Here is a 20,063-nt window from a genome sequence, read left to right as displayed (position 1 = left end):
TATTATTATTATTAAAGTTATTATTATTATTAAAGTTATTATTATTATTACTATTAAAGTTATTATTATTATTATTATTATTATTATTAAATTATTGTTGTTGTTGTTGCTATGGTTATTATTATTATTATTTTAAGTTCTACTTTTGCACCCAACCAATCACTGAGACGAACAAAGATAAAGACTACAGCGATATCCGGACCATGCAAATAGGGGAAGAGAAAGAGAAGACCACAGACGGAGTACATCCCTGTAAGAAACTATTTACAATGATCTATCATTGCGGAAGGCAAAAAGGAGGTACATAAATCCTTGAAGGACCTAAATAAAAACATCCTTGAGCACACTTCAGGGGATATATGAGGCTGATTACAGTGGTTACAGCTCCTGTATTCAACACTCAGAAGTTACACTAGACAGGTGTTGGAGGAGACTCAACTACCGCAAGAAACTAACCTAACTGAACATTATGGCCTTATAGGAACTAAGGGGACACATCATCACGACATACAGGATATCTGAAAGCACCTGACAGGGCGGATAAGGATAACCTTATTGAAAATGTATGAAGCAGACGTTTTGGAACGTAGCCTAAAACTGAAAACATAGATGAACGTTAGAAAGACCAGATAAAAGTAATTCAGTTTTATGGTTGTAAGAGAGAGGTCGAATTAGACGAGGAAGCAGTGGAGAACAACTCCATACACAAGTTCAAGACTGTATATGATATAGTTGGAGACTGTGTGTGTATGATAAGGGTATTTCACATCAGTCCATGGTGAGTTAAGAGGTGAGACCAGGAGCTGGAACTCCTGTTTAACTTAGCAGGGACGATGTCAGAAGTTCACATGTTCAAGCATCACATAAGTGTTAGTAACACAAAGTAAACTTATGGAATAATATGTAGACTCGTCAAAATAAGAGAGAAGCTAACCGATGTCGAGACTATAAGTCACTTGTTCTCTCTAGACTGGAATATTGTTGTGGAGTTAGAAACACGGGCAACATCTGGGTATCCTTATTTCTAGACATTTCGCCATTCAGTGGCTTTATCAATAGAAATTCAAGGACATAATGGGAAGACTGTAGAAGTGTATACAAAAGATGTGGTAATTAGTCTCCCAGTCTTGAAGAATCTGAAGACTCTACGGTTCTCTTCAGCAACTCCAAGACTGAGGGACTGATTACCTCGCCCATTATGACCTTGAATTTCTATTGATAAAGCCACTGAATGGCGAAACGTCTACAATACAGATACCCAGATGTTGCACAAGTTTCAAATTCTTCATCCTATACGTATTGTAAACAACTTATGTGCAATATCGTAGTACACTAACGCCACCATTTAGGGCAGGCAAAAATCACAGATTTACAAAATGTTCAGATCACCTTCACTGCCCACGTAAATTTAGGCAAGAACCTAAACTGCTGGAACGAACTGTAGACGAGAAAGATTCCAGAGGGATTGATCCCAAATCTGCACGCAAAAAAAACCCACTTTATTAAACGAAAAGTCTCTGCAAAAAATTCCTGACTGAAGACCAGGAGCTTACTTGATAAAAAGATTACTTGATAAGTGTAGGGGGACCAAGACTTTTCATCACTCTCCCTTCATCTGAGTGGAAATGCCAACAGACCCCCACTGTCTGTCTTCAAAAGGAATCTTGATAAGTTACTCAATGCCTGATCAACTAGGCTGTGATGCATGCGCTGAGCTATGTAGGCACCACAACTAACCTGCTGCTGTAACTACAAACAATTCAACACATACACACACACACACACACACACAAGCACACACACACACACATACACACACACGCACACACACACATACACACACACGCACACACACACATACACACACACAAGTGAGGTAGTGGAGGCAGGAACCATACATAGCTTTAAGATGAGATATGATAAAGCTCATGGAGAGGGAGAGAGAGAGGACCCAGTAGCACTCCGTGAAGAGGCGGGGACAGGAGCTGAGTCTCGACCCTTGCAACCACAATTAGGTCAGCAATTAGGTGAGTACACACACACACACACACACACACACACACACACACACACACACACACACACACACACACACACACACAAATTTCAAACCTTATAAACACACAAAAATATATTTAAAAATGCTTAGAAATACCTCGTAATAAATCAGAAAAAATGCAAACCATTTTTATACATATTAATACGACAAGAGACCGACTCCGCGGTACTTAAACCAGATGTATACATGTATAAAACGTGTATAAAACACTTGTTTCGTTTATTCATTAGGCAATATGAGACAAAATGCACTTTAATGCGCAGTAATAACGCATGCGCTTACCCTTACACAGGTGCTGAGGCTCCTACCATTGTCGTCGCACTGCGCAGATGCGCACATGCTATTCCCTCGTATCAAACAAGGCTATAACACTGCGCGAAGCCGAATTACATTGCGCTGGAACCGGTTTTTTGTGGGACTCACTTTTCTGTTTCATTTGCACTGCGCAGAATGCAGTCACCATATCACAGCGCTGTGCACGACACCACTGCTCACTGCGCAAGATACAATGCCACTATTCACTGCCCACAATTCAGAGCCACAATTTCATTGATCAAAATACAACGCCACATTTTTCACTGCGCAGAATTCAATGTAACAGATTCACTGCGCAGAATACTACGTCACTGTTTCACTGTGCTAACATACAACTCCACCATTGCACTGCGCAGAATATAAAGTCAATATCCCCTGCGCAAATCACAGTGCCACCACATTCTTGCACAAAATACAAAGCGGTTATTGCAGCCGCTATTGCAGCCGTTATTGCAGCCGCTATTGCAGCCGCTATTGCAGTAGTCTGCGCAGTGCAGACTATTGCGCTGCGAAGAATCTTATCGTTCACAGCTAGTCATTACCACTGCAGAGCGCAGCAAGATGCAACACAACAGAACTCCGCAGAATTGAATTGCTTATCACACTAAATGCAACACAGCACACCAATAGCAGCATAAAACAGTAAGGCAGACAAGAGCTAGAGGACCAGACAGGAATAACGGGGAAGGCACTACTGTGGATCACTTAATACGTAAAGGGAAGGAAACAACGAGTTACTATCTGGAAGGAGGTGTCCAAATGCGCGAGTGTGATGAGCGGGGCTCCACAAAGATCAGTCCTTGGACCGATGCTGTTTCTTGTGTACTTAATTGATATGGCGAAAGAGATAGAGTCAGTGGGTATCCCCGTTGGCAGTTGATGAGAAGTGGGTGAGAATGCAAAGACATGAGGGCCAGGAAAGAATGTAAATGGGCCTAGGCCAGCTGCAGGTCTGACCTGAACCAGCTGCAGGATTTCCTGTACCAGCTGCAGGTCTGGCCTGACAAGTAGCTTTCAAAATTTAACTCGAGCAAATCCAAAGCTATGAAAATTCGGGAAGGACAAAGAAGACCAGAAACGGAGTACAGGATCGGGTCACAAAGTCTACAAACCTCGCTGTAGGAGAAGGGCCTCAGGGTGAGCATAGAACCAAGCATATCGCCTGGGGCGCACATCAACCGCATAACCTCCCCAGTCAATGCGCGTCAGGCAAATCCAATATTAGTTTTCCGATTCTTTAACGAGTAGTCATTCATGACAGTACGGCGTATAACAGGCCCATCATGGAGTACGCAGCACCAGTGTGGAACTCACACCTTGTCAAATACACCAAGAAACCGGAAAAGGAGCAGAGAAAAATAACAAAAAGGCACAATACCGTGATTGGATCAGTACACAATAACTGGCACAAAGGAGAGAGGAGCTTACGACGACATTTCAGTCCGACTTGCAAATCACAGTATGATTTGTAAATGGTCCAAGTCGGACCGAAACGTGGTCGTAACTTTCTGTCTCCTATGTGCGGGTTATTTGTGTAAAGAGCAGAGGTTTGTAAAGAGATTAGTCCCGGAGCTCTGGGAAATAAGCTGTTAGGAGAGGCTAACGGAGCTAAACCTTACTACTTTCGAGGACAGAAGGACCAAGGGAGACACGATAAGGACATACAAAATACTGAGAGGAAATTATAGGATAGGGACAGACTGCTGAGAGCCTGGAAACACGTACAAGAGGGGATAGGAGGAAGTTGAAAAGAGAGTGGTCGGAAAGGAGAACGACTTAGACAACGATATGTTGAAGACAGGAATCATACACAGCTTTAAAGATGGGGATGACAGGGCTTAGAAAATCAACAGAGAGCAAACCTAGTAACGGCTAGCGAAGTGGCGGGGAAAAGAGCTGAGCTCGACTCCAGCAATTAAATAGTGAGGACATATAGATGAATACACCGGACATAACACAATACAACACAACACACCACACACAACACAACAACAGCAACACACCAGACACAACACAACAACAGCAACACACCAGACACAACACAACAACAGCAACACACCAGACACAACACAACAACAGCAACACACCAGACACAACACAACAACAGCAACACACCAGACACAACACAACAACAGCATCACACCAGACACAACACAACACCAGCATCACACTAGACACAACACAACACCAGCAACACACCAGACACAACACAACAACAGCAACACACCAGACACAACACAACAACAGCATCACACCAGACACAACACAACACCAGCATCACACTAGACACAACACAACACCAGCATCACACCAGACACAACACAACAAAAGCATCACACTAGACACAGCACAACACCAACATCACACTAGACACAACACCATCATTACACTAGACACAACACAACACCAGCATCACACTAGACACAACACAACACCAACATCACACTAGACACAACACAACACCAACATCACACTAGACACAACACCATCATTACACTAGACACAAAACAACACCAGCATCACACTAGACACAACACAAAACCAGCATCACACGAGACACAACACAACATCACATCACACCAGACACAACACAACACCAGCATCACACCAGACACAACACAACACCAGCATCACACTAAACACAACACAACAAAAGCATCACACTAGACACAACACAACACCAACATCACACTAGACACAACACCATCATTACATTAGACACAACACAATACCAGCATCGCACTAGACCCAACACAACACAACATTAGTATCATACTAGACACAACACAACACCATCATCACACTAGACACAGCACAACACCAGCATCACAAAAGACACAACACAACATCACATCACACAGGACACAACACAACACCAGCATCACACTAGACACAACACAACACCAGCATCACACTAGACACAACACAACACCTGTATCACACTAGATACAACACAACACAACACCAGTATCACACTACACACAACACAACGCCATCATTACCCTAGACGCAACACAACACCATCATCAAACTAGACACAACACAACACCAGCATCACACTAGACACAACACAACACCTGTATCACACTAGATACAACACAACACAACACCAGTATCACACTACACACAACACAACGCCATCATTACCCTAGACGCAACACAACACCATCATCAAACTAGACACAACACAACACCACCATCACACCAGACACAACACAACAACACATCACACTAGACACAACACCAGTATCACACTAGACACAACACAACACCAGCATCATACTAGACACAACACAACACCAGCATCACACGAGACACAACACAACACCAGCATCACACCAGACACAACACAACATCACATCATACTAGACACAACACAACACCAGTATCACACTAGACACAACACAACACCAGCATCATACTAGACACAACACAACACCAGCTTCACACGAAACTCAGCACAACACCAGCAACACACTAGACACAACACAACACCAACCTCACACTAGACATAACACAACACCAGCATAACACTAGATCCAACACAACACAACGCAACATTACCATCACACAAAACACAACACAACACCAGCATCATACCAGACACAACACAACATCACATCACACTAGACACAACACAACACCTGCATCACACTAGACACAACACAACACCAGCATAACACTAGACACAACACAACACCAGCATAACACTAGATCCAACACAACACAACACCTGCATCACACTAGACACAACACAACACCAGCATCACACTAGACACAACACAACACCAGCACCACACGAGACACGACACAAGCATCACACTAGACACAATACAACACCAGCATCACACGAGACACAACACCAGCATCACACTAGACACAATACAACACCAGCATCACACGAGACACAACACCAGCATCACACGAGACACAACACCAGCATCACACTAGACACAACACAACACCAGCATCACACTAGACACAACACCAGCATCACACTAGACACAACACAACACCAGCATCACACGAGACACAACACCAGCATCACACTAGACACAATACAACACCAGCACCACACGAGACACAACACCAGCATCACACTAGACACAATACAACACCAGCACCACACGAGACACGACACCAGCATCACACTAGACACAATACAACACCAGCATCACACGAGACACAACACCAGCATCACACGAGACACAACACCAGCATCACACTACACACAACACAACACCAGCATCACACTAGACACAACACCAGCATCACACTAGACACAACACAACACCAGCATCACACTAGACACAACACCAGCATCACACTAGACACAACACCAGCATCACACTAGACACAACACCAGCATCACACTAGACACAACACAACACCTGCATCACACTAGACACAACACAACACCAGCATCACAGTAGACACAACACCAGCATCACACTAGACACAACACAACACCAGCATCACACGAGACACAACACCAGCATCACACTAGACACAATACAACACCAGCACCACACGAGACACGACACCAGCATCACACTAGACACAATACAACACCAGCATCACACGAGACACAACACCAGCATCACACGAGACACAACACCAGCATCACACGAGACACAACACCAGCATCACACTAGACACAACACAACACCAGCATCACACTAGACACAACACAACACCAGCATCACACTAGACACAACACAACACCAGCATCACACTAGACACAACACAACACCAGCATCACACTAGACACAACACCAGCATCACACTAGACACAACACCAGCATCACACTAGACACAACACCAGCATCACACTAGACACAACACAACACCTGCATCACACTAGACACAACACAACACCAGCATCACAGTAGACACAACACAACACCAGCATCACACTAGACACAACACCAGCATCACACTAGACACAACACCAGCATCACACTAGACACAACGCAACACCAGCATCACACTAGACACAACACCAGCATCACACTAGACACAAAACAACACCAGCATCACACTAGACACAACACCAGCATCACACTAGACACAACACCAGCATCACACTAGACACAACACAACACCAGCATCACACTAGACACAACACCAGCATCACACTAGACACAACACAACACCAGCATCACACTAGACACAACACCAGCATCACACTAGACACAACACCAGCATCACACTAGACACAACACAACACCTGCATCACACTAGACACAACACAACACCAGCATCACACTAGACACAACACCAGCATCACACTAGACACAACACCAGCATCACACTAGACACAACACCTGCATCACACTAGACACAACACAACACCAGCATCACACTAGCCACAACACAACACCAGCATCACACTAGACACAACACAACACCAGATCACACTAGACACAACACAACACCAGCATCACACCAGACACAGCACAACACCAGCAACACGCTAGACACAACACAACACCAGCCTCACACCAGACACAACACAACACCAACATCACAACACAACACAACACTAGTATCATACTAGACACAACACAACACCATCATTATACTAGACACAACACAACACCAACATCACAACACAACACAACACCAGCATCACACTAGACACAACACAACACCAGCATCACACCAGACACAACACAACACCAACATCACACTAGACACAACACAACACCAACATCACACTAGCCACAACACAACACCATCATTATACTAGACACAACACAACACCAGCATCACACCAGACACAACACAACACCAGCATCACACCAGACACAACACAACACCAACATCACACTAGCCACAACACAACACCAGCATCACACTAGACACAACACAACACCAGCATCACACCAGACACAACACAACACCAACATCACACTAGACACAACACAACACCATCATTATACTAGACACAACACAACACCAGCATCACACTAGACACAACACAACACCAACATCACACTAGACACAACACAACACCAGCATCACACTAGACACAACACAACACCAGTATCACACTAGGGACAACACAACACAACACTAGTATCATACTAGACACAACACAACACCATCATTAAACTAGACACAACACAACACCAACATCACACTAGACACAACACAACACCAACATCACACTAGACACAACACAACACCAACATCACACTAGACACAACACAACACCAACATCACACTAGACACAACACAACACCAACATCACACTAGACACAACACAACACCAGCATCACACTAGACACAACACAACACCAACATCACACTAGACACAACACAACACCAGCATCACACTAGACACAACACAACACCAGTATCACACTAGAGACAACACAATACCAGCATCATACGAGACAAAACACAGCACCAGCATCACGCGAGACACAACACAATGTCACATCACACTGGAAACAACACAACACCATCATTACACTAGACACAACACAACACCATCATTACACTAGACACAACACAACATCATTACACTAGACACAACACAACACCAGCATCACACTAGACACAGCATAACACCAGCATCACACTAGACATAGCACAACACCAGCATCACACGAGACACAGCACAACACCAGCAACACACTAGACACATCACAACACCAGCATCACACTAGACCCAACACAACAGTAGTATCATATTAGACACAACACAACACTAGCATCACTAGATACAACGCAACACAGCATTAGCATCACAATAGACACAACATCAGCATCACACTAGACACCACACAACACAACATTAGTATCACAATAGACACAACACAACACCAACATCACACTAGACATAACGTCCCACAACATTTACATAAGTCAGGGCTCCAGTGGCCGCCATTTCAAGGCAGTCTATTTCTCCCATAGTTGATTCTTCTCTCTGCTGTTGTTCTTTCCATATATGGTACGTCTCTTCCCTCATTTGTATATGTTGCTGTTGTAAGATGCTCCCATTGCATTGCAGCTTCGACCTAGCCATTGTATCTGAGCTGAGTTGTTGATGCGTTTTCGTTCGATTGTTTTTGACAGAGATTTTCACTCTAGAAGTCTGTCAGGTTTTAGGGAAAAGTTTGTGATAAGCGAAGCGAGTCTTGTGTTGGTTTTCTGGGTTACGAAACTTCTTGCGGTGGCCATTGCTTGGAAGCAACGCAGGTTTCTCGCCGTTAGGGCGATTCTATTGGTTTCCTGGGGTAAGAAACTGCACTCTGGTGCCGTTGCTTCGAAGCACAGCAGGTTTCTTGAAGTTGGAGCAACTCGATTGGTGTTCTGGGATAGGAAACTCAATGCTGCTGCCGTTGCTTCGAAGCACAGCAGGTTTCTTGCAGTTGGGGGCAACTCTATTGGTTTCCTGGGGTAGAAAACTCAATGCTGCTGCCGTTGCTTCGAAGCACCGCGAATGTCTTGCAGTCGGGGCGACTCTATGTTAGTTTTTACCGGATAGGGAACGTCAAGCTGGTGTTGTTGCTTTGAAGCAACGCGAGCCAGACCACAATTCCCCGAACGTGTATTGGGACTGGTGTCTCTGTGAGTGATACTTAGGAGTGAGTTGTCAGGTGGCTGGGAGAAATGGTCGTCAGACGTCACATTCGCACGTTTGGGGTCGCCGCCAGGGTAACTGACCCCTTTGGCCACTTCTCTCAAGTTCCGTTTTACCCTGTGACAGCCATCCCTCACGACATCATGCCCCTGGGTAGGGGTGAGCGCCCTTCCACACGCCCGACAGAAGGGTTCAACTCGCGTATAATGAGCAGGGTGCTGGCTGTGTCGTGAAAGCCAGGGGTAATAAGCCCAAGGTGGCAAGGTATTAGGGTCGATTATGGCGTGTGTCTGGCCCGCGACGGACGCCAAGCGCCGCGGGTCAAGCGGATTCGCACGAAATCTTCTCATTCTGGCAGAGGAGTGTTCCGGCGGGCAGCAACCCTCTGCTGGTAGCTGCTGCTGCTGCTGCTGCTACCTTGCCCTCCCTGCCTTCTCTGACCTGCCCTCTACCCGTCCCCCGGTGTCCTCCATCCTGCCCTACCTCCCGTCCCACCTCCTAGCCTTCTCCTATTTTGCTAATGCTGATATTTTACCTATTGCTCCACCTGCTACCTTCCATTTCCCTCGATACTGTTCATACATACGTTGGAAATTGTAAAGAGAAGCATCATCTGATGCTGTTACTCTCTCTCTGTCTCTCTCTCTCTATCTCCCTCTCTCTCTCTGTCTCTCTCTCTCTCTCTCTCTCTCTCTCTCTCTCTCTCTCTCTCTCTCTCTCTCTCTCTCTCTCTCTCTCACTCAGTCACTGAAGATTTGTGGAATTAGATAACCTAAGCAGATGTAAGTTCTTCAACTACAATAACAGATATACTAACCAATGAAAGTTCTAAGGTATTAGTACTAGAACTGGAGTTTACCTGGAGAGGGTTTCGGGGGTCAACGCCCCTCGAAACGCCTCGTGGTGGATCAGGGTCTGATCAACCAGGCTGTTACTGCTGGCCGGCCGCACCTAAACCGACGTACGAACCACAGCCCGGCTGGTCAGGTACTGACTTTAGGTGCCTGTCCAGCGCCTTCTTGAAGACAGCCAGGGGTCTATTGGTAATTCTCCTTATGTATGCTGGGAGGCAGCTGAACAGTCTTGGGCCCCTGACACTTATTGTGTTGTCTCTTAACGTACTCGCGGCGCCCCTGCTTTTCATTGGGGGAATGTTGCATCTCTTGCCGAGTCTTTTGCTTTCGTAGGAAGTGATTTTCGTGTGCAAGTTTCGTGCAAATCCCTCTAAGATTTTTCATGTGTATATTATCATGTATCTTTCTCGCCTCCGTTCTAAGGAATACAAATCAAGGTGACAGTAATATACAACCCACCGCCCAACAGCAAAAGGCTTACACAGCGACACCCAGAGGTGAGAGTTTAATCCCTATTTTAGGGATTTTGGCATTCTTAATGACCTTATTAAATATTCTTGCTAACCTTGATGCGTTCAGACCATCAACACTGATGTACTGAACACATCCACTCCAGGATGAGGGACTGATTACTTCAAACTCCTCCTTATCTTCCACCTTTCTCTGCATTGGACTGAAGAAGCCACTGGCTGGCGAAAAGTCCCCAAAATAAAGATACCCAACTGTTGCACATTTATCAACTTGTCGGCTTTTTAAACCATTTATTCACTTACTAGACTTAATGAGCCCAGAGTACTAGTGAGAGTACAGGCTGGAGTACATGATACTGATATTAGTGTGAGTCTGAGACAAAGCAAATTGATTATAGGGAAACTTCAATCACAGAGAAAATTAACTTGGAGAAATGTGATCTTCCAGGAGGACAAGAGACGCGGAGAACACAGGTGATGGATGGGGGGCAGTTATGGAAAACTTTCAATGCCTCTTCCCTCAATATGTTAAGGAGGTGACACGACTGAGAGGAGTTGACTGACTGTAGACCTCTAAGAATCATGCTGACATTTCAGTATTTAAGCATTTCCAACCACAAGCAGCGAGAGAAGGCGAGCAGACCCTGAAGACATCAGTTATAGCAGAGATAGATCACGATTTCTCCTTATAAACCACTGACCATACATTATCTAAATATTATGTAGGAAAATTGTGTAGTACCAGAAAGAAGGAGAGATAAGGAGCAACCTAATAAAACTGGAGAAGGTTCAAACAACAAGGAAAGAAGTGTTAGAGCAGGTCAGAGATATCGACACACCGAAGACAGTGTAACACCGTGGATACTAAAAGAAGCATCAGAAGTCTTGTGCAAACAAAGAGTGATGACCTATACTACATCACTGGAAACGAGATTGTTACCGGACAGCTAAAAAAAAAGCAGCAACTTTGATGCCAATATATAAACAAGAAGACAGATAGGAGGCACTAAATCACGCGCTGTTAGAGGAGATTATCAGAAAGAAATTGATCGAACACCTGTAGAGAAAGTTTCAAGACAGAGTGCCGGCAGGGAATTCATGCATGGCAAATCCTGCCTCACGGACGTTATAGTGGTTTATGGGAGAATAACGAATGTTAAGTAAGAAAGAGATCGGTAGTTTTACTTCGTATATCTCGATGGCATAAAGATCTTCATTCTTTTTTGTACCCAAATGAATTTTACAGGCTAAGAGCTGTTATCTTACCTCAACTCACTTCGAAGTCCAGGCCTATCTCAGGTGTACTAACCCTCCTCCCCCTCCCCAGGATACGACGCATAACAGTCGACTTGAACCCGAGTACTTACTGCTAGGTGAAAAGGGGCAGCAGATGCAAGAAAACATAGCCAACGTTTCCACCCTTGCTGGGGATTGAACCACGGACACATTGAGGTGAGTGTGTTGCCAGGCGGGTCACAGTACCACATCAGAGACTCAATTCACACACTAGAGAACAAGAATCAGTTATATTTTTTTTAGTCAACGTATATTTGAGGGGCAGAAGACAGAAAAGGTATTAGGCTGGGCAAGAGTGACGAGCGGGGTGCCCAAATGATCAATATTGCTACCCACACTAGTCCTCATGAGGAACAAAAATGCCATAACACCGTGACTGTAACAACACACAAATAACCCGCACACAGGAGAAAGAAACTTATGGCGACGTTTCGGTCCGACTTAGTCCATTAAGTAGTGATACAAGAACACGAAAGTAAGGAGTCAATATACATACAAGAGGAGGTATGTCAACGACCTTTCAAGATGGAACGGTATCTTTATTTTGTATTGTTTTATTTAATGATAATAAAAAGAAGATAGGATTAATTAAAATCTACAAAACAAGAAAGGCAAAGCCAGTAAGGACAGGTGGCTTGCATGCTCTTCATGGGATAATGGAATATTGCTGCACACTAACAGTCCCATTTTTTTAAGGGTAGCGGAGAAACTGTGCATCTGATTCAAATGCGTTTGTTTCAAATGCTTTAATTATTGGGAACATATCAAATCCTCCTCGAAGTGCAGGCTGGAAAGATACGAATGACCCATGGAAAATACTGGAGTCTACCTACCTACCTGGAGTGGTTCTTAATCTTACACAAATCCATACCACTGTGAATGGAAAATACTGGAGGGAGCAGTTCCTAATCTACGCACTTACACAAATCCATACCACTGTGAATGGTGCCTAGAAAACACTGCGGGAGTAGTTCCACTTACACAGGTCCATACCACTGTGAATGGTGCCTAGAAAACACTGCGGGAGTAGTTCCACTTACACAGGTCCATACCACTGTGAATGGTGCCTAGAAAACACTGCGGGAGTAGTTCCACTTACACAGGTCCATACCACTGTGAATGGTGCCTAGAAAACACTGCGGGAGTAGTTCCACTTACACAGGTCCATACCACTGTGAATGGTGCCTAGAAAACACTGCGGGAGTAGTTCCACTTACACAGGCCCATACCACTGTGAATGGAACAAACTATCCCCAGTATAATGCTAGTGTGCTATAAGTATACTAAGTACAAGAGGAGAAAAGTGAATCACAAACAAAATCCTATCTACAATATTATTTTATATTTCGTCTTTTCAGAGTAGTTGGAGGCATTTTCTGACGTATTTCATTTTTCACCTTAAATACGTGGATTATTACACTTTTAATCGAAAATGGTGATAATTTACGATTTTTCGTCGAAACGCTAAAAGATCAGTCCTCGAATGACCGCGTCTTCGACAGACTGCGTCCCGCAAGCAGCGAGAGTTCGACCTACCAGGTTATCGAGGGTCAGAGCGAACCTCAGGGGGAGATGTTGCGTCTCCCAGAGCGAGCCTCAGGTGGATGATGCTGCGTCTCCCAGAGCGAGCCTCAGGTGGATGATGCTGCGTCTCCCAGAGCGAGCCTCATGTGGATAATGCTGCGTCTCCCAGAGCGAGCCTCAGGTGGATGATGCTGCGTCTCCCAGAGCGAGCCTCAGGTGGATGAGCCTCAGAGCGAGCCTCAGGTGGATGATGCTGCGTCTCCCAGAGCGAGCCTCAGGTGGATGATGCTGCGTCTCCCAGAGCGAGCCTCAGGTGGATGATGCTGCGTCTCCCAGAGCGAGCCTCAGGTGGATGATGCTGCGTCTCCCAGAGCGAGCCTCAGAGAGATGATGCTGCGTCTCCCAGAGCGAGCCTCAGGTGGATGATGCTGCGTCTCTCATAGAGATGATGCTGCGTCTCCCAGAGCGAGCCTCAGGTGGATGATGCTGCGTCTCCCAGAGCGAGCCTCAGGTGGATGATGCTGCGTCTCCCAGGGGCCTCATAGAGATGTGCTGCGTCTCCCAGAGCGAGCCTCAGGTGGAGATGCTGCGTCTCCCAGAGCGAGCCTCAGGGGGGAGATGTTGCGTCTCCCAGAGCGAGCCTCAGGGGGATGATGCTGCTTCTCCCAGAGCGAGCCTCAGGGGGATATGTTGCGTCTCCCAGAGCGAGCCTCAGAGAGATGATGCTGCGTCTCCCAGAGCGAGCCTCAGGTGGATGATGCTGCGTCTCCCAGAGCGAGCCTCAGAGAGATGATGCTGCGTCTCCCAGAGCGAGCCTCAGGTGGATGATGCTGCGTCTCCCAGAGCGAGCCTCAGAGAGATGATGCTGCGTCTCCCAGAGTGAGCCTCAGGTGGATGATGCTGCGTCTCCCAGAGCGAGCCTCAGGGGGAGATGTTGCGTCTCTCAGAGCGAGCCTCAGGTGGAGATGCTGCGTCTCCCAGAGCGAGCCTCAGGGGGAGATGCTGCGTCTCTCAGAGCGAGCCTCAGAGAGATGATGCTGCGTCTCCCAGAGCGAGCCTCAGGTGGATGATGCTGCGTCTCCCAGAGCGAGCCTCAGGTGGATGATGCTGCGTCTCCCAGAGCGAGCCTCAGAGAGATGATGCTGCGTCTCCCAGAGCAAGCCTCAGGTGGATGATGCTGCGTCTCCCAGAGCGAGCCTCAGGTGGATGATGCTGCGTCTCCCAGAGCGAACCTCAGGTGGATGATGCTGCATCTCCCAGAGCGAGCCTCAGGTGGATGATGCTGCATCTCCCAGAGCGAGCCTCAGAGAGATGATGCTGCGTCTCCCAGAGCGAGCCTCAGGTGGATGATGCTGCGTCTCCCAGAGCGAGCCTCAGGTGGATGATGCTGCGTCTCCCAGAGCGAGCCTCAGGGGGAGATGTTGCGTCTCCCAGAGCGAGCCTCAGGGGGATATGTTGCGTCTCCCAGAGCGAGCCTCAGGTGGAGATGCTGCGTCTCCCAGAGCGAGCCTCAGGTGGAGATGCTGCGTCTCCCAGAGCGAGCCTCAGAGAGATGATGATGCATCTCCCAGAGCGAGCCTCAGGTGGAGATGCTGCGTCTCCCAGAGCGAGCCTCAGGTGGAGATGCTGCGTCTCCCAGAGCGAGCCTCAGGGGGATATGTTGCGTCTCCCAGAGCGAGCCTCAGGTGGAGATGCTGCGTCTGCCAGAGCGAGCCTCAGGTGGAGATGCTGCGTCTCCCAGAGCGAGCCTCAGGTGGAGATGCTGCGTCTCCCAGAGCGAGCCTCAGGTGGAGATGCTGCGTCTCCCAGAGCGAGCCTCAGGGGAAGATGCTGCGTCTAGGAGCCATCAAGAAACGACAGGTAGTCGGTTCGTAATCAAATCATAGCGGGTTCGACTTATAAACGAGTCGTATGGGTGAGTCCCCCCAGGACACCTGATGCCCGTACCCCCCCCCCTCATTCCGTGTTCACTAGGCCGTAAATAGTCACCTGTGGTTGAGTCGACTGTTATGGGTGGCCTCCTGGGGAAAGAAGAGGGTATGGGGATCCCGATACACCACTTCCTGTCCCCTACACGGCTATATAAATTTAAAGTCATGGGAAATGACTGAGTTCCTGGATATAATATCTCCCTTTATTATTATTATTATTATTATTATTATTATTATTATTATTATTATTATTATTATTATTATTATTATAATTATTATTATTATTTATTATTATTATTATTATTATTATCATTATTATTATTATTATTATTATTATTATTTCTCACAATAAGACGCATTCCAGTTACTGGCCACTTAACTTGTTACTGCTAGCAATAGGCAAAGAAGAAGAAGAAATAAAAGAAGAAAAACAAGAAGACAATGGAGAAAGCGAAGAAGAAAAAGAACAAGAACAAGAAGAGGAAGAAAAGAAGGAAAAAGAAAAGAAGGAAGAAGAAGAAGAAGAAGAAGAAGAAGAAGAAGAAGAAGAAGAAGAAGAAGAAGAAGAAGAAGAAGAAGAAGAAGAAGAAGAAGAAGAAGAAGAAGAAGAAGAAGAAGAAGACGAAGAAGACGAAGAAGAAGAAGAAGAAGAAGAAGAAGAAGAAGAAGAAGAAGAAGAAGAAGAAGAAGAAGAAGAAGAAGAAGAAGAAGAAGAAGAAGAAGAAGAAGAAGAAGAAGAAGAAGAAGACGAAGAAGAAGAAGAAGAAGAAGAAGAAGAAGAAGAAGAAGAAGACGAAGAAGAAGAAGAAGAAGAAGAAGAAGAAGAAGAAGAAGAAGAAGAAGAAGAAAAAGAAGAAGAAGACGAAGAAGAAGAAGAAGAAGAAGAAGAAGAAGAAGAAGAAGAAGAAGAAGAAGACGAAGAAGACGAAGAAGAAGAAGAAGACCACATACTTACCCACCGAGAAAACGAGACATAATAGGAGGGGTAACGAGTGGAACAAGCGGCGGGCGTCCAGTGATAGATTATAGAGGCGGCGGTAAGTGGGAAGACATTGCTTGAGTGATTGTGTGTGTGTATGCGGTGAGTGGACGCCTCGGTGCTGGTAAGGACCGGGAGCTGTGGTACAACCCTTGCAACAGGAAGCCATTAAGCTTGTCGAATTAGTGGCAATTGCATCAACAACACCATTTACAATAATAATAATAATAATAATAATAATAATAATAATAACGATAATGATAAAAATAATAATAATATTTGCTTTTATTACCTTATATATAACTCTTAAACATTCAATTTCTCTTCAACTATTATTATTATTGCTGTTATTATTATTATTATTATTATTATTATTATTATTATTATTATTATTATTATTATTATTATTATTATTATTGCCATGTTCAAGAGAAAGCACTAAATCCGTAAGGGTCATTCAGTACGAGAGTCATTCAAGCAGACGGAGGCTCAAGTCTTCACTATTCCTTGTGCTAAGTAACCCCACGAGGTTTTTTACCCTTTCGCACAAAGTCCATGAGAATCTTGGTGTCCAAGAGAGAGAGAGAGAGAGAGAGAGAGAGAAAGAGAGAAAGAGAGAGAGAGAGATTCTAACTTGACTGTTGTGTCAGAAACGTGACTAGGGCTCACAAGATGGTGTCAGGCACCTGGCTGAGGTGTCAGACAACTGGCTGAGGCGTCAGACACCTGGCTGAGGTGTCAGAGTCCTATTTGAGTTGTCAGGCACCTGGCTGATGTGTCAGGCACCTGGCTGATGTGTCAGGCACCTGACTGATGTGTCAGGCACCTGGCTGATGTTTCAGGCACCTGGTTGATGTGTCAGGCACCCTGCTGATATGTCAGGCACCTGGCTGATGTGTCAGGCACCTGGCTGATGTGTCAGGCACCTGGCTGATGTGTCAGGCACCTGGCTGATGTGTCAGGCACCTGGCCGATGTGTCAGGCACCTGGCTGATGTGTGAGGCACCTGGCTGATGTGTCAGGCACCTGGCTGATGTGTCAGGCACCTGGCTGATGTGTCAGGCACCTGGCTGATGTGTCAGGCACCTGGCTGATGTTTCAGGCACCTGGCTGATGTGTCAGGCACCTGGCTGATGTGTCAGGCACCTGGCTGATGTGTCAGGCACCTGGCTGATGTTTCAGGCACCTGGCTGATGTTTCAGGCACCTGGCTGATGTGTCAGGCACCTGGCTGATGTGTCAGGCACCTGGCTGATGGTTCAGGCACCTGGCTGATGTGTCAGGCACCTGGCTGAGGTGTGTTGAAAGTGTGTGTGTGTGTGTGACAAGTTCCTGAGTCCATAGCCGACGTGAAATACATGATTACACTACCACCACCACCACTACCACCACCACCACTACCACCACCACCACTACCACCACCACCACTACCACCACCACCAGTGCGAACACTCTCATCCCCAGCACCACCAGGACAGTGTCAACCTTCTGTCTCACCCCCAGCACCACCGGGTCATCATCTGGAGAAGACCCGGGCCGGGACAGCGCCGGCGAACCTACTACCAGCACCACCAGAGTGTCAGCACCCCCAGAGAGTCAGCACTACCAGAGAGTCAGCACCACCAGAGAGTCAGCACCACCAGATAGTTAGCACCACCAGAGAGTCAGCACCACCTCTCTCATCCCCCCCACCCCCAGCACCACCACTATTCTGGCCTCCCTGGCGCCTCACACACAGCCTAGATATCAAAATACTGAAACGAAGCCATTAAGCTTCCTTTATACGCCATAAACTGACGATAGTTACTTTACAGCCCCGAAATAACTCTCCCAATGCAACACGCTGCACTCGGCACCCCAGATTTGTCTCTCTTTTTGAGGGGAAATTAACTACGGTGATGCAAATGTCTCTCCCCTTAGGTGGGAGGGGTAGAGGGGAAGCTGGGTAGCTAGGCAGCAAGAGCTTATTGTGCTGTGATTACTGCTGGGATTCACGGCCTAATGACCGCAGGTGGATTGGCACTATTGGGTCCTCACCATGTTTGTTTTGAAACCTCCTATAGCGGTTGTTGTTGTTGTTGTTTATATTTGACACGAAGAATGTTTGTTGGCTGGCTTGTAAGATAGTGAGAGAGAGAGAGAGAGAGAGAGAGAGAGAGAGAGAGAGAGAGAGAGAGAGAGAGAGAGAGAGAGAGAGAGAGAGAGAGAGAGAGAGAGAGAGACTGTGTGTGTGTGTGTGTGTACTCACCTTATTGTTGTTGCAAGGGTCGAGACTCAGCCCCTGGCCCCGCCTCTTCACTGAGTGCTACTAGGTCCTCTCTCTCCCTGCTCCATGAGCTTTATCATACCTCATCTTAAAGCTATGTATGGTTCCTGCCTTCACTACCTCACTTGCTAGGCTATTCCACTTCCTGACTACTCTACGGCTGAAGAAATACTTCCTAACATCCCTTTGACTCATCGGGGTCTTCAGCTTCCAATTGTGACCCCTTGTTTATGTGTTCCCCCTCTGAAACATCCTGTCTCTGTCCACCTTGTCTATTCCACGCAGTATTTTGTGTGTTGTTATCATGTCTCCCCTAATCCTCCTGTCCTCCAGCGTCGTGAGGCCGATTTCCCTCAACCTTTCTTCGTAGGACATTCCCCTTAGCTCTGGTACTAACCTTGCCGCAAACCTTTGCACTTTCTCTAATTTCTTGAAGTGCTTGACCAGGTATGGGTTCCAAACAGGTGCTGCATACTCCAATATGGGCCTGACGTACACGGTGTACAGTGTCTTGAACGATTCCTTACTAAGGTATCGGAACGTTATTCTCAGGTTTGCCAGGCGCCCATATGCTGCAGCAGTTATCTTGTTGATGTGTGCTTCCGGAAACGTGCTCGGTGTTATACTCACCCCAAAATCTTTCTCCTTGAGCGAGGTTTGCAGTCTTTGGCCACCTAGTCTATACTCCGTCTGCCGTCTTCTTTGCCCTTCCCCGATCTTCATGACTTTGCATTTGGTGGGATTAAATTCGAGAAGCCAGTTGCTGGACCAGGTGT

General features: G+C 46.3%; 1 protein-coding gene across 1 annotated transcript in view; it reads right to left on the bottom strand.

Moving 5' to 3' along the window:
- The window catches only part of LOC138853487 (homeobox protein caupolican-like), a 286,694-nt gene that overhangs the window by 51,178 nt on the left and 215,453 nt on the right, over positions 1-20,063 (bottom strand). The window lies entirely within an intron of this gene.

Source organism: Cherax quadricarinatus, chromosome 31 (genome assembly GCF_038502225.1).
Source record: "Cherax quadricarinatus isolate ZL_2023a chromosome 31, ASM3850222v1, whole genome shotgun sequence".
NCBI lineage: Eukaryota > Metazoa > Arthropoda > Malacostraca > Decapoda > Parastacidae > Cherax > Cherax quadricarinatus.
Note: the sequence above shows the minus strand (reverse complement) of the source record. Positions and strands in the feature narration are given on the sequence as shown.